General features: G+C 42.3%; 1 protein-coding gene and 1 pseudogene across 7 annotated transcripts in view; one reads left to right on the top strand and one right to left on the bottom strand.

Annotated features, from left to right (window-relative positions):
* Positions 1 to 14,121, top strand: part of LOC105470224 (coiled-coil-helix-coiled-coil-helix domain containing 6) — a 237,539-nt gene that overhangs the window by 59,088 nt on the left and 164,330 nt on the right. The gene's annotated exons all lie outside the window — the stretch shown is intronic.
* LOC139360835 (protein RCC2 pseudogene) lies at positions 3,638 to 5,648 on the bottom strand (annotated as a pseudogene).

The raw sequence follows: 14,121 nt of genomic DNA, 5'->3' as shown, positions 1-14,121 counted from the left end.
TTGATAAATTGACTCTTTTATTAACATACATCCTTTTTTGTTTCTTGTGACTATTTTCTACTTAAAGTCTACTTTTTTCTGCATATTATTATAGCCACCCAGCTCTTTTAGTTATTTTGCATACTTTCAGTTCCAACCTATGTGCCTTCGGACCTAACGTAATTCTCTTGTAGACAGCTTATGTATCCATTCTGCCAATCTCTGCCTTTTGATTAGAGTGTTTAATACATTTACATTTAAAGTAATTATTGAGAAGGAAGGACTTTTGCCATTTTTGCTATTTGTATAGCTTTTGTTGTCCCTCAGTCCTTCTATTTCTGCCTTCTTTTGTATGTAGTTGATTTTTCTAATGTAGTTCACTGATTTGATTCCCTTCTGCTTTCGTCCTTTCCTTTCGTTTCTCCTTCTTCCTTTCCCCTTTCCTCTTTCTCCTTTTTCTTTTCCCTTTTCCTTTTTCTCTCTTCTTCCTTTCCTTCTGCTCCTCTCCCTTTCCCTCTTCTCCCCTTTTGTTCCCCTCTTCTCCCTCCCCCTCCTGTTTCAACAAGGTTGTGCGCTGTTGTCCAGGCTGCAGTACAGTGGCATGATCATAGTTCACTGTAATCTCAAACTTCTGGGCTCACACAAGCCTGCCTCAGCCTCTTAAGTGCCTAGGCCTACAGGTGTTTGCCACCATGCCCAACTATTGTTTTTGTTTGTTTATTTGTTTGTGTTTTTTTTAAAGATGGGGTCTTGTTATGTTGTCTAGGCTGGTCTTGAACTCCTGGCCTCAAGTGATCCTCTTGCATTGGCCTCCCAAAGTGCTGGGCTTACAAGCGTGAACTACCACACTTATCCTCATTTTTTTTTAGCATATATTCTTCAGATACTTTCTTTGTGGTTACAATGGGGATTACAGTTAACATCCAACATTCTAACAATCCAGTGGAATTGATATCAGTTTAACTTAAAATCTGTGTCAATTCATGGAGACAGAAAGTAGAATAGAAGTTACCAGAGTCTATGGGAGAGGAAGATGAGGAATTATTGTTTAACCAGTAAAGAGCTTTTGCGTGGGATGATGCAAAAGTTTTGGAAATGGATAGTGGTGTAGTTACTCAGCATTTTGGATGTACATAATGCTGAAATTGTATGCTTTACAAAGGCTTAAAATGGCATATTTTATGTATGTTTTACCACAGTGAATAAAGCTAATATCAACTAACTCTGCTCCTGTATAGCTCTGCTCCCCTATTTATGTTTTTGTCACAAATTATATTTTTATACACTGTGTCCCAATAATACAGATTTATAATTTTTTTGTTTTTTAGACAATGATGTCATTTATTTAAAATGTTTACTCCAAGAAATATATATATATAATAAGATATATATATAAAAATATAAATGTGTGTGTATATATATATAATAAGACAATTAACAGCACTAAACCAGGCACCTTCAACCAAATCACAACCTTCTCTTTGATTCCCCTTCATGCTAATCCTCTTTCAAATTTTTTTTCCTGAAGTGGAAGACCAGTCAGATGCCCATGGGGTCAGTGCCAAGCACGTTCCCAGCCGGGCAACTGAGTACCTTTCTCTAGGAGTGCACGATGCCCTTCTCCCCAGCTCCTTGTTTTAAAGGATTTAACCCATTAGGAAGTTCATTTTTCGATCTAAGCTAAAAGGAGGTGCGGTTCGAGGCCGTCTTCACTTCGAAGGTCCCTTTCCTGCTCCAGTCCCTGGTTAGGGTTCTAGAAGAGGCTGGCTGCCAGGTTTACGTGAGGCTGCCAGAAAATCTAAGTCCAACTCCACCCAGGGCAGCCCCTGCAAAGGCTGGGACCTCAGGTGCTACATCCTCAACCCTCTCAGTGACCACGACTCAAAGGAGAGACTTCAAGGATTCCAGGAACACAGGTGCCTGGGCTGTGTTCCAGGAAAGAGACCTGTCCAGGAAAACGGATCAGGTTGTTGCATGGAAGCATGAGTCAGAGATAGTGGTTTTGGGGTGATTTAGACAAATTAGGTTAGTTTAGCAAAGCTCTGAAGTGGCAGCAGCTTCTCCCCTGGACTACTGATAGAACACAGAACAAGAGATATGCCTGGCGTCAGACTAAGTCTTGGAGAGATGCAGGCCAGTCTCCTCCCACAGGGCCTTGGGACTGGCAGGACAGACACTGCTACGTGCCCTCCAGGGCAGGAGTCACAGTAAGGAGTGACTGGGGTGGAAAATAGGGAAATAAGCAACAACAACTAGATCATTTTTGGCATTTTAACATGGAGAAAGTGACGTGGTAATAATAGCAAAAGCAAAAACAAAACAAAACAAAACAAAAACTTGAAGAGACCAATATTTAACTTTCCCATCCACCTAAGTCTCACATTTAAGTTCTATTTTCATCTGCCCCATAAGCACCACTGAATTAAAAAAACATATATATTTTAAAGCACCCAAACCAGTCCAGACCCTCTGGAAACCACAAGCCCCAGCCAGAGCTGTCGTCTCTCTTGGGTCCAGGCGAGAGGAGGGTTTCAGGAAAGCCACCTTGTAAGTCACTCAGCACAGTGAGCTTGGGCACGGGCACTTGATGGGGACGTGGGTGGCAGTCACAGCATCCGTACTGACACGCAAGGAAGGACACTCTGGTAATCCCAACTATTTGGTACCAGAGCCAAGCAAACATGACTAAAGGGAGCTGGGTCAGCAGAACGTTACCTCGAGCCTCAGCAACAGGATGGCCCGTGCGAGGCAGGATCCAGGCGGGGGAGAAAAGGAGACCAAAGCACAAGGCGACGAAGGCTGGTACGGAAAGGGCTGATCCTTCTTGCAAGGACTGGAGAATGCCCACTTGACTGCTGGCTGATCAATCTCTAATTGATGAGGGCATGTGACAAGGCTCAGCCCTGGCTCCACAGGGAGCCATGAAGCTGACTCAGCTGATACAAATGTTCCCACCTCTGCCCCACCCCCAAGTCCCCATGGTTCCACCATCACCTGATTTTCATTTGGACTTCTTTAACAGCTAGAGTAGATACAAATGGCTAAACACAGACCCCCAGTCCCCCTCCAGGGGGGACACAGCAGATTACAGGCAGCCGAGGGGAGAAACAGAACGACATCGGCTTAGGCCAGTCTGCAGGAAAAAGCAGGAAAGGAGGACCCGGATGCTTCTGAAGCACACGAGCATGATTTCGGATGGAGGCAGGCCGGAGACTTTGCCTGTCTGCTGCTGGTTCCTGTAAGGGACATTTTTCTGATTAAATGGCGATTCCTCTTCTATGTAGCATCCGCTTGGATCACGATGCTGATTATAACTGGAAAGGGGTGTTTTGGGGAGTGTTTTCAGGAGAGGAAGAAAGAAAAAAACTTAAAAAAACCTAGATTGCTCAAAGTTTCTGCCTTTTTTTTAGGAAGGGTAAGTCAACTATGAGCAAGTATTTTAATTCGACATGAAGGGGGAAAAAACATACTTTGGAAGGCGTACAAAAAAAGGTAAACATTGGATCACTTGTAAAACGGAACCTCATGGAGTCTAAACAAAAATGCACTTTCGGTCAACTTTTGCTTTTTTAAATTCCTTGTTTGACTTCCCATCCCAGTGAACATGGAAATGACAGCTGCCACGAGAGGTGTAGACTCGGAGGAGTCTCCGGGAGCCTCAGAGGGTTCGGCAGTTGTATTCTGGGTTTCTTGATCTTCTCTTTCTTGGTCTCACTTTTGTCTCTTGCTATCACCAAGGAGTGTGAGTAGCCCATGGTGACCTTCTCTGAGAAAATGCCATCCAGAATCTTCACCTCCTGGGCTGCAGTGCAAGACTTGGGCTTGTGGTCCCCGTAGCCCAGTTCCCTGAAGGTCGGTGATGGGCCCCAGCTGATGGTGCTCTCTCGTTGGTGGCCACAATGATGCTGCTCTTCCTATAAGCCAGGCTCTGGATTCTGTAGCCACAGAGGTCCTGCACTGCTTTCGGGTACGTGGTAGATTCACGGGAGGTGTTGGTGGCCCCCCAGAAATACAGACCACCCACTTCACTGACGGCAAAGGACCAGGTGTAACCAGCATAGATCTGGGATGCCCCATGCCCAGGGAAGTCAAACAGCTTCACCAGGTGGAGGACCATCTCATCCTTCTGTTCTGCATGGCCCAGCTGGCCATAGCTACCAAAGCCCCAGGAGAAGACTCACTTCTGGGAGTCCAGGAACAGCGTGTGGTTAGTGCCACAGGCTACGTTTCACACAACTACATTTGGTACAAGCAGGATCTGTCTCGATAAAGATGGCCACTCACCGGGGAACCAGTCTATAGTTGTACTCTATCTGCTGTGCCCGGGCGATGAACTTCCCATCCAAGTTGTGTCCCAGCTGACCATATTCATGGCACCCAAAGGAATAGAGGTTTCCTTTGCAGTCCATTATCATACTGAATTCAGCCCCACAGGCCATTTTGGTAATTGGCTGGCCATTGTACATTATCTGCGCGGGGCTGGGGACAGCATCTGTCTGGTTGCCAAGGCCCAGCTGTCCCATCTTATTTTCCCCAAACGCAAACATGGAGCCCATTTCCATCAAGGCCAAGGTGTGGTTCTGCCCATATGCCGCAGACACGATCACTTCGTAGCTGAGACCCTTGATGAGTCTGGGGGATTCTACTCTCTTGGTGTCACCATGTCCCAGCTGCCCTTTCTCATTCCTCGATTTCCAAAGAATCTTTCCTGACTTTTTCTCCCATGCTTGTTAGGTGCTCTCTCTTCTGTTCAGACCATGATTTTGCCACCAGGCACCTGTGTGTTGTTAGTTTATCCAAAGCATTTTCTATTTTTTATTTCTATTTATTTTCAACATTTAGGTTCAGGTTTATTATATAGGTAAACTGTATGTCACAGGGGTTTGGTGTACTAATAATTTCAGCACCCAGATAATAAGCCTAGTACTCAATGGGTGTTTTTTCTGATTCTCTCCCTCTTCCTACCTTCCACCCTCAAGTAGGCCCCAGAGTCTCTTGTTCCCCTCTTAGTATCCAAGTGTTTTCATTGTTTAGCTCCCACTTATAAGTGAGAACATGCAACCTTTGGTTTACTGTTACTGTGTTAGTTTGCTTAGGATAATGGCCTCCACCTCTGTGTTGCCACAAAGGATATGATCTCATTCTTTTTTATGTCTGCACAGTATTCCATGGTGTACATGTACCACATTTTGTTTATCTAGTGTACCATTGATGAGTATTTAGGTTGATTCCATGTCTTTCCTATTGTGAATAGTGCTGCAGTGAACATATGTGATATGGTTTGGGTCTGTGTCCCTGCCCAAATCTCATGTTGAATCGTAATCCCCAGTGTTTGGAGGCGGGGCCTAGTGGGCAGTGATTGGATCATGGGGATGGATTTCTCATGAATGGTTTAGCACCATCCCCTTGGTGCTGTTTGTGTGATAATGAGTGAGTTCTTATGAGAACTGTTTATTTAAAAGTGTGTAGCACCTCCCCTAACCTCTCTCTCTCTCTCTCTCTCTCTCTCTCTCTCTCTCGTTCCTGCTTCCACCTTCCAAGACAGCTGTTCCCCCTTTGCCTTACACCATGATTGGAAATTTCCTGAGGTCTCTGCAGAAGCAGAAGCCACTATGCTTCCTGTACAGCCGTGCACAGGAAGAACTTGTTCTTCCTGTGTACCTGTTCATCCTGTACAACAGAACTGGGAGCTAGTTAAACCATTTTTCTTTATGAACTACCCAGTCTCAGGTATTTCTTTATAGCAGTGCAAGAACGGACTAATACAATATGCGTGTGTGTGTCTTTATGGCAGAACAATTTATATTCCTTTGGATATATACCCAATAATGAGATTGCTGGATTGAATGATAGTTCAATTTTAAGTTCTTTGGGGAATCTCGCCACATTGTTTTCCACAGAGGCTGAAGTAATTTACATTCCCACAGCAGTGTCTATAAGCATTCCCTTTTCTCCACAACCTCGCCAACATCTATTATTTTTTGACTTTTTAATAATATTCTGACTGGTGTAAGATGTCATCTCATTTTGATTTTGGTTTGCATTTCTCTAATGGTTAGTGATGTTGAGCATTTTTTCATATGCTCTTTGGCTACGTGTATGTCCTTTGCGCGCTTAATGGGGTTATTTTTTGCTTATTAATTTGCTTAAGTTTCTTATAGATTCTAGGTATTAGACCTCTGTCAGATGTATAGTTTGCAAATATTTTCTCCCATTTTGTAGGTTGCATGTTTACTCTGTTGATAGTTTCATTTGCTCTGCAGAAGTTCTTTAGTTTAATTAGATCCCATTTGCCAATTTTTGTTTTTGTTGCAATTGCTTTTGGTGTCTTCGTTGTGAAATATTTGCCAGGTCCTATGTTCAGAATGGTATCTCCTAAGTTATCTTCCAGTGTTTTATAGTTCTGGGTTTTACATTTAAATATTTAATCCATCTTGAGTTGATTTTGTGTGTTGTATAAGGTAGGGGTTCAGTATCACTCTTCTGCATATAGCTAACCAGTTATCACAGCACCATTTATTGAATAGGGAGTCTTTTCCTCATTGCTGGTTTCATCAAAAATTAGATGATTCGTAGGTATGCGAAGTGATCCACCCACCTCGGCCTCCCAAAGTGGTGAGATTACAGGCACAAGCCACCACACCTGGCCCGAGCTCTTTTTTGAATATGAATTCAATATGAATTTTAAAATAGTTTTTCCTAATTCTGTGAAGAATGTCATTGGTAATTTGATAGGAATAGCATTGAATCCGTAAATTGCTTTGGGCAGTATGGCCATTTTAATAATATTAGTTTTTTGTATCCATGAGTATAGAATGTTTTTCCATTTGTTTGTGTCATCTCTGATTTCTTTGAGCCATGTTTTGTAATTCTCATTGTAGAGATTTTTTTTACCTCTTTGGTTACGTGTATTCCTAGGTATTTTATTCTTTTTGTGGCTATTGTGAATGGTGTTGTGCTCTTGATTTGGCTCTTGGCTTGGATGTTGTTGGTGTATAGTAACCAATCAGTAATACTGATTTTTGTCTGTTGCTTTTGTATCCTGAAACTTTGCTGAAGTTGTTTATCAGATCAGGAGCTTTGTGGAGAGACTAGATGTAGAATCATGTTGTCTGCAAATAGGGATAATTTGACTTCCTCTTTTCCTGTTTGGATGCTGTTTATTCTTTGTTTTGCCTGATTGCTCTGGCCAGGATTTCCAATAATATGTTGAATAGAAGTGGTCAGAAAGGACATTCTTGTCTTGTGCCGGTTTTCAAGGGGAATGCTTCCAACTTTTGCCCATACAATATGATGTTGGATGTGGATTTGTCATAGATAGCTCTTATTTTCAAGTATATTCCTTCAATGCTTAAGTTATTGAGGGTTTTTAACATGAAGGGATGTTGAATTTTATGGGAATCCTTTTCTGCATCTATTGAGATGGTCATGTGGTTTTGTTTTTAGTTCAGTGAATGGGTTGAATCACATTTATTGATATGCATATGTTGAACCAACCTTGCATCCCAGGGATAAAGCCTGCTTGATCATGATGGATTAGCTTTTTTATGTGCTACTGGATTTGGTTTGCTAGTATTTTGTTTAGGATTTTTGCATCTGTGTTTATCAAGGATATTGGGCTGAAACTTTCTCTTTTTGTTGTGTCTCTGCCAGGTTTTTGGTATCAAGATGATGCTGGCCTCATTGAATGAGTTGTGGAGAAGTCCCTCCTCCTCAATTTTTTGAAATAGTTTCGGTAGGAATGGCACCAACTCTTCTTTATAAATCTGGTAGAATTCAGCTGTGAATCCATTTGGTCTTGCACTTTTTTTGGTTGGTAGGGTTTTTATTACTAACTCAATTTTGGAACTTGTTATTGGTCTGTTCAGGAATTTAATTTCTTTCTGGTTTAGTCCTGGGAGGTTATATGTGTCCAGAAATTTATCCACTTCTTCTAGATTTTCTAGTTTCTTTGCATAGAATTGTTTGTAGTAGTCTCTGATGGTTTTTTGTATTTCTGTGGGGTCAGTGGTAATGTACCCTTTGTCATTTCTTTTTTTTTTTTGAGATGGAGTCTCGCTCTGTCGCCAGACTGGAGTGCAGTGGCACGATCTCGGCTCATTGCAACCTCTGCCTCCCAGGTTCAAGCGATTCCCCTGCTTCAGCCTCCTGAGTAACTGGGACTACAGGCACACACCACCACACTTCGCTAATTTTTCGTATTTTACTAGACACAGGGTTTCACCATGTTGACCAGGATGGTGTTCATCTCCTGACTTTGTGATCCCCCCATCTCAGCCTCCCAAAGTGCTGGGCTTACAGGCATGAGCCACTGCACCTGGCCCCCTAAAGGGGGGTTCTCCTCTCTTATTTTCTTTATTAGTCTAGCTAGTTGTGTGTCTTATTAATTTTTTCAAATAACCAGCTCCTGGGTTTGTTGATCTTTTGTATGGTTTTTAATGTCTCAATTTCTTTCAGTTCAGCTCTGATTTTGGTTATTTCATGTCTTCTAGCTTTGGGGCTGTTTTGCTCTTGCTTCTCTAGTTCTTCTAGTTGTGATTTAGGTTGTTCATTGGGGCTCTTTCTAAGTTTTTGATGTGGGCGTCTAGTGCTATAAACCGCCCTCTTAACACTGTGTTAGCTATGTCCTGACAGATTCTGGTATGTTGTATCTTTGTTCTCATTAGTACAAATAATTTCTTGTTTTCTTCCTTAATTTCATTACTAACCCAAAAGTCATTCCGTATGTGCCATGTGGCAATATGAAGTTGTTTTTGGGTGGAGAGTTCTATAGATGTATATTAGGTCCATTTGGTCAAGTGTTGAGTCCAGGTCTTAAGTGTCTTTGTTAATTGTGTGCCTCAGTGGTCTCTCTCATACTGTCAGTAGGGTGTTGAAATCTACCACTATTATTATGTGGGAATGTTAGTCTCGTCATAGATTTTTTTGTTTTTTGTTTTTTTTGAGGTAGAGTCTTACTCTGTTGCCCAGGCTGGAGTGTAGTGGCATAATCTCGGCTCACTGCAAGCTCCACCTCCTGGGTTCACACCATTCTCCTGCCTCAGCCTCCCAAGTAGCTGGGACTACAGGTTCCCACAACCACGCCTGGCTAATTTTTTGTATTTTTAGTAGAGACGGGGTTTCACTATGTTAGCCAGGATAGTCTAGATCTCCTGACCTCGTGATCCGCCTGCCTCGGCCTCCCAAAGTGCTGGGATTACAGGTGTTGATCATAGGTCTTTAAGAACTTCCTTTATGAATCTGGGTGCTCCTGTGTTGGGTATATATACATTTAGGATAGTTAGGTCTTCTTGTTAAATTGAACTCTTTACCATTGTGTAACACCCTTTATCTTTTTTATCTTGTTGAGTTAAAGTCCGTTTTCTCTTAGATTAGGATTACAACTCCTGCTACTTTTTGTTTTCCATTTGCTTGGTAGATTTTTCTGTATTCCTTTATTATCCACAATGCCTGTGGATGTCATTGCATGTGAGATGGGTCTCTTGAAGACCTATACCATTGGGTTCTCTTTATCCAGCTTACCACTCTGTGCCTTTTAATGGGGGTATTTAGCCCAATTACGTTCAAGGTTAGTATTGATATGTGCGAATTTGAACTTGTGATGTTATTAGCTGTTTATTCAGATTTGTTTGTGTGGTTGCTTCATAGTGTCACTGGTCTATGTTCTTTAGTATGTTTTTGTAGTGGCCAGTAAGTCTTTTCTTTCAATATTTGGTACTCCTTTCAGAACCTCTGGTAAGGCAGTTCTGGTGGTAATGAATTCCCTCAGCATTTGCTTGTCGGAAATGGATCTCATTTCTCCTTTACTTATGAAGCTTAGTTTGGCTGGATATGAAATTCTTGGTTAGACTTTTTTTTTTTTTTTTTTCTCTTAAAGAATGCTGAATATAGGGCCCCAATCTCTTCTGGCTTGCAGGGTTTCTGTTGAAAGATCTGCTGCTAGCCTGATGGGGTTCCCTTTGTAGGTGACCTGCCCTTTCTCTCTAACTGCCTTTAACATTTTGACCTTGGGGAATCTGATGATTATATGTCTTGGGGATAGTCTTCTTGTGTAATGTCTTGCAGGTGTTTTCTCCCTGCAGCATTTTCAAGTAACACCTGCCCTTTTCCAGCCTTAGTTCTGAGTTAGGTGAAAGGGAGAAGTACTTTGCATTAGTCCTACAGGTAACCGTCAGACAGGTTAGAACAGATGCACACAATAATTTACGAATAAGACATGCCCTGCTCCCTCTGGAACCAAGGACCAGAGTCTCACATTGGGAATGTGGCTGCAACTGAGCCATGACAGGGAGAGGGCAAAGGCAAGTAAAAACACCAGACAGTTTTCCTACTGTTTTCAAGTGGCCTTTTTCTTTATTCAGCATTCACTTGCTTGTTTTAAACTTTAGACTATTTTTCAGAGCTTTGAGAAAGTTGGTTCTGATAGTTTCTGCATTTTTTTTTTCTTTTTTTTTTTTTTGAGACAGAGTCTCAGAGTCGCCCAGGCGGAGTGCAGTGGTGCAATCTTGGCTCACTGCAACCTCTGCCTCCCAGGTTCAAGCAATTCTTCTGCCTCAGCCTCCCAAGTAGCTGGGATTACAGGCACACACTGTCATGCCCGGCTATTTTTTGTATTTTAGTAGAGATGGGGTTTCACTGTGTTGCCCAGGCTGGTCGCGAACACCTGAGCTCAGGCAATCCTCTTGCCTCGGCCTCCCAAAGTGCTGGGATTATAGGTGTGAGCCACTGTACCCGGCCTCTGCATGTTTTTTGTATGTTTCTGTGGGAGGATGAGAGCTTGGAACTGCCTGTCCCACCATTTTTCTCTGCTTTGATGATTTTTATCTGAATCACTATGCTAGTGATTATAAAATGATGATTTTATATTTCTTCAGTGTCTTCTATACTTATTAGTTGGCATTCTATTTGTTTTATTTCCTGTTTATTTTGTTCGTACTGATATGATTCAGATATTTTAACAGCATATTTTAAAATATAACTTATTGAGGTATAATGTATAGACAATAAAATTCCACCCTGAGTGCTCAGGTGGGTTACTTTGCTGAGTGTAACATGTCACAACCATGTAATAACCACCTTAGTCAAGATACAGAGCATGTTCCGCTTCCCAAAGAGTTCTCTTATGCCCCTTTGCAAAGGCTTTTTTAAAACTTTTTTTTTTTTTTGTAAATTACAGATTTACAGGAAGTTGTAAGGATAGTAGCGAGAGGGCCCATGTATCCTTCATCATATTTCCCTCAGAGGTTATATCTTGTGTAAATATCATACAATATCAAAACCACAAAATTGACATTGGTACAATGTATATGTGTAGTTCTGTGTCAATTTATTACTTGTAAATTCCTGGAACCAGGACTTTGTGCTCCCCACTAGGCCTCTCTTTGATGCCACCCTGGCTGGGATGGGGAAGGGCACCTGCTTACTGCTCCCCAAGTGATCTCCACCAACAGGGAAGGCCTCACCACACTTGGGTGGTAGTCAGAGATCCACCCACCTCGCTCTTCTCTGACACCCTGGCAGGGAAGGTGGGTTGAGGCATCTTGTTTTGTGAAGGTGGAAGTTCAGGGTCTCCAGTTGGCCTTTGCTGGTGGGGGTGGCAGTGCAGCTATTTCTGTGGTGTTAGGCTGGAGCAGTGTAGTTATTATCTAAACGTTTTGCTGTCTAAAAGTTGCTTGTCTTGCTAAGCTGCTGCTTTCCTGGTCCTTTGGCTAGAAAGAGCTGGCTTTTCTAGGGGGGCTTTCCTGGTTTATTCCTATTGGCATCTCCTCCAGCACCCAGTCTGAGATAATGAGACAAGAAGAAAACTCAGGGAACTCACTGCCGTGTCGTTCTGGGTCCCGAGGCCCCTAGCCACACTGCCTTCTTCTATCCACTTTTCAGAACCTTTTTATATCTGCTTTGTGTATGTAATGTCCAGGGTTTTTAGCTGTATTTGCAGAGGCAATAAGAAGAAGTGAATCTACTCTTGCAGTGTCTTAGTTTTTGACTTAAATTCTAAAGATTTGGTTCACATTATCATCACATTTTCCTCCATAAGACAGTAATACCAGTTTATGTTCCTACCAGCAGTGTCTGAGAGTGCCTGTGGCCAGCACTGAGTGCTAGCGTCCTTTTCCATCTTGTTGATCTGACAGGCAGAAATGTGTGTCAGTGGTATCAATTTTTGTTTCTTTGGTTTCAAGTAGAGATTGAATATTTTTCATATATTTATGGGCCTGATTTTTCCCTCTCTTGTGAATTGCCTCTTCATGTCCCGAGAGAGAGAGAATTTAAAATAGAAAGTGAGGCGTAATATGTTGCTGTATCAGTTAAGGCCTAACCAGGAGAAACTATAGCAATTATTGGAGCAGAGAATTTCGTATCAACTCAGTAACTAGGTACAAGGTTGTTAACTAGGTTATTGAAAGGGTAAAAAGGGAACATTAAAGTATTATGGAGGTAGCAACCACAAGAAGCAGCTACCACCAGCTGTAGGGCTGAAGAATCAAAGGGAAGATGTTGCAGTTACTAAAACTCTAGAGGTTAAGGAAAGTCCTCATGTAACTCAGAGCTTCATAGAGGGGCACCTCTTGGCTGGGGCTTTTGTTTTCAAGGGTGGGATATGATGAAGTTGCTTCTGCGGATTTTGGAAAAACTGCAGGCTGGAATCAGCGGCTGCTCCAGGGCAGAACTGATCCGGTAAAGGAGCCCTGCTGGGGTGGTGTTCCTCAGAACAAGAAGGGAGAGGAAGCAGACAGGACACAGGTGCAGATTTCCTGTGGCTTTCCTGAGACTCTCATGGAGCCACATGGCCAAGCGGGAGTGGGATTTGCTGAGTGCCAGCCAGTCCCCGCAGTGTGGAAGAACAGTGTGGAAGGTGAGCTGGGATCTAAAGTACAAGAACGTGATGATCAGCTCAGCTACCATTCCCTTAGGAGGTGTTGCCTTGGGGTGAATGTGGAGTGGGAAACATGAATTGACTGTGCCTCTGGTTGTCTTGGGTCTTCTTTAATAGTTTCTCCTTTAATAGTTTGAACATCTTACTACAGTGCATTTTAGTGTGAACATTGTTTTTGGTACAACATGGCTCCTAAATTATATTTTGCATATGGATGCTATCCCGGGTACTCTATGTCACTGCCTTTGTAGTATCATACAGAATTGGATATGAAGTTGTATACATGTACTTCACAGGGGAGGCAGGGTTTTTCAAGAGTAGTTCTGATTATGTCTGATGCTCTCTTTACTTTAGATCCTAATCCGCCTCACATTCTCTCAGCTTAGTAAAGTGAGGCTTCAGTTATATTCCAATCAAGCTGGAGACCACCATCCGTGACCGCTTCTGCACACATCCCTTTTCTGACTTCCCTGTTTGTTTGTCCTGTTTGAGTTGATTCTGAATTCCTAAGGATTGGGATCATATTTATCTTATGCATAGGACCTTGAGGGCACTTAGTAGTTGCTCAACAAATATTTGTCAAACATTGATAGCAACAACAGCAATCATATTTACTTTACATATAATCACTTAATTCTCATATCAACTCTGAGTAGTTGTTACCATATTCAGTTCTGAGGTGAATTTTTTTCTTATTGTAACATCTTTGAATTAGGGATACATTTTATAACCAGTGACATAACATCATTTTTTTTCTTAGTGGTAATGGAATAATGGTTCATGTTATAATTGATGGTGTCTTAGATTCAACTAAATATGGTGTTATTCCCACTTTATAGGAAACTGGGACACAAAGAGACAAAGTAACTTGCCCCAGACCATACTGCTAGAGAGCGCCAGAGCTGGGGTGAAGGCCTGGCCTCTAGTTTGAGGGTCTTCCTCTTCACTGTTGCCTCCCTGCCTCTCTATACCTTTCAGCCAGCCCACCTGTCTCAGTCTCTTCCACCTTCTGTGTCTAGCTCAGACTTCACCTGCCATACCAGCCATTCTCGTCCCATGCTACTCTGCCAGTCAGCTGTCATTTCTTCTCCCCTCCCTTGAAACCCATAGCATTTCTTTTTGATACTTATTTTACCTGGTTTTCTATGTTTTTATTTAATGGATTTGCCTTTTCCAAGTTATTCAGACTTCAAATCAGCTTGTAAGGTAGAAATCATACAGGTCAAAACTACCCAGGCGTACATTTTAGGAAGACTGGTTAGGTT

The sequence above is a fragment of the Macaca nemestrina genome, chromosome 2, assembly GCF_043159975.1.
Source record: "Macaca nemestrina isolate mMacNem1 chromosome 2, mMacNem.hap1, whole genome shotgun sequence".
Classification (NCBI taxonomy): domain Eukaryota; kingdom Metazoa; phylum Chordata; class Mammalia; order Primates; family Cercopithecidae; genus Macaca; species Macaca nemestrina.
Note: the sequence above shows the minus strand (reverse complement) of the source record. Positions and strands in the feature narration are given on the sequence as shown.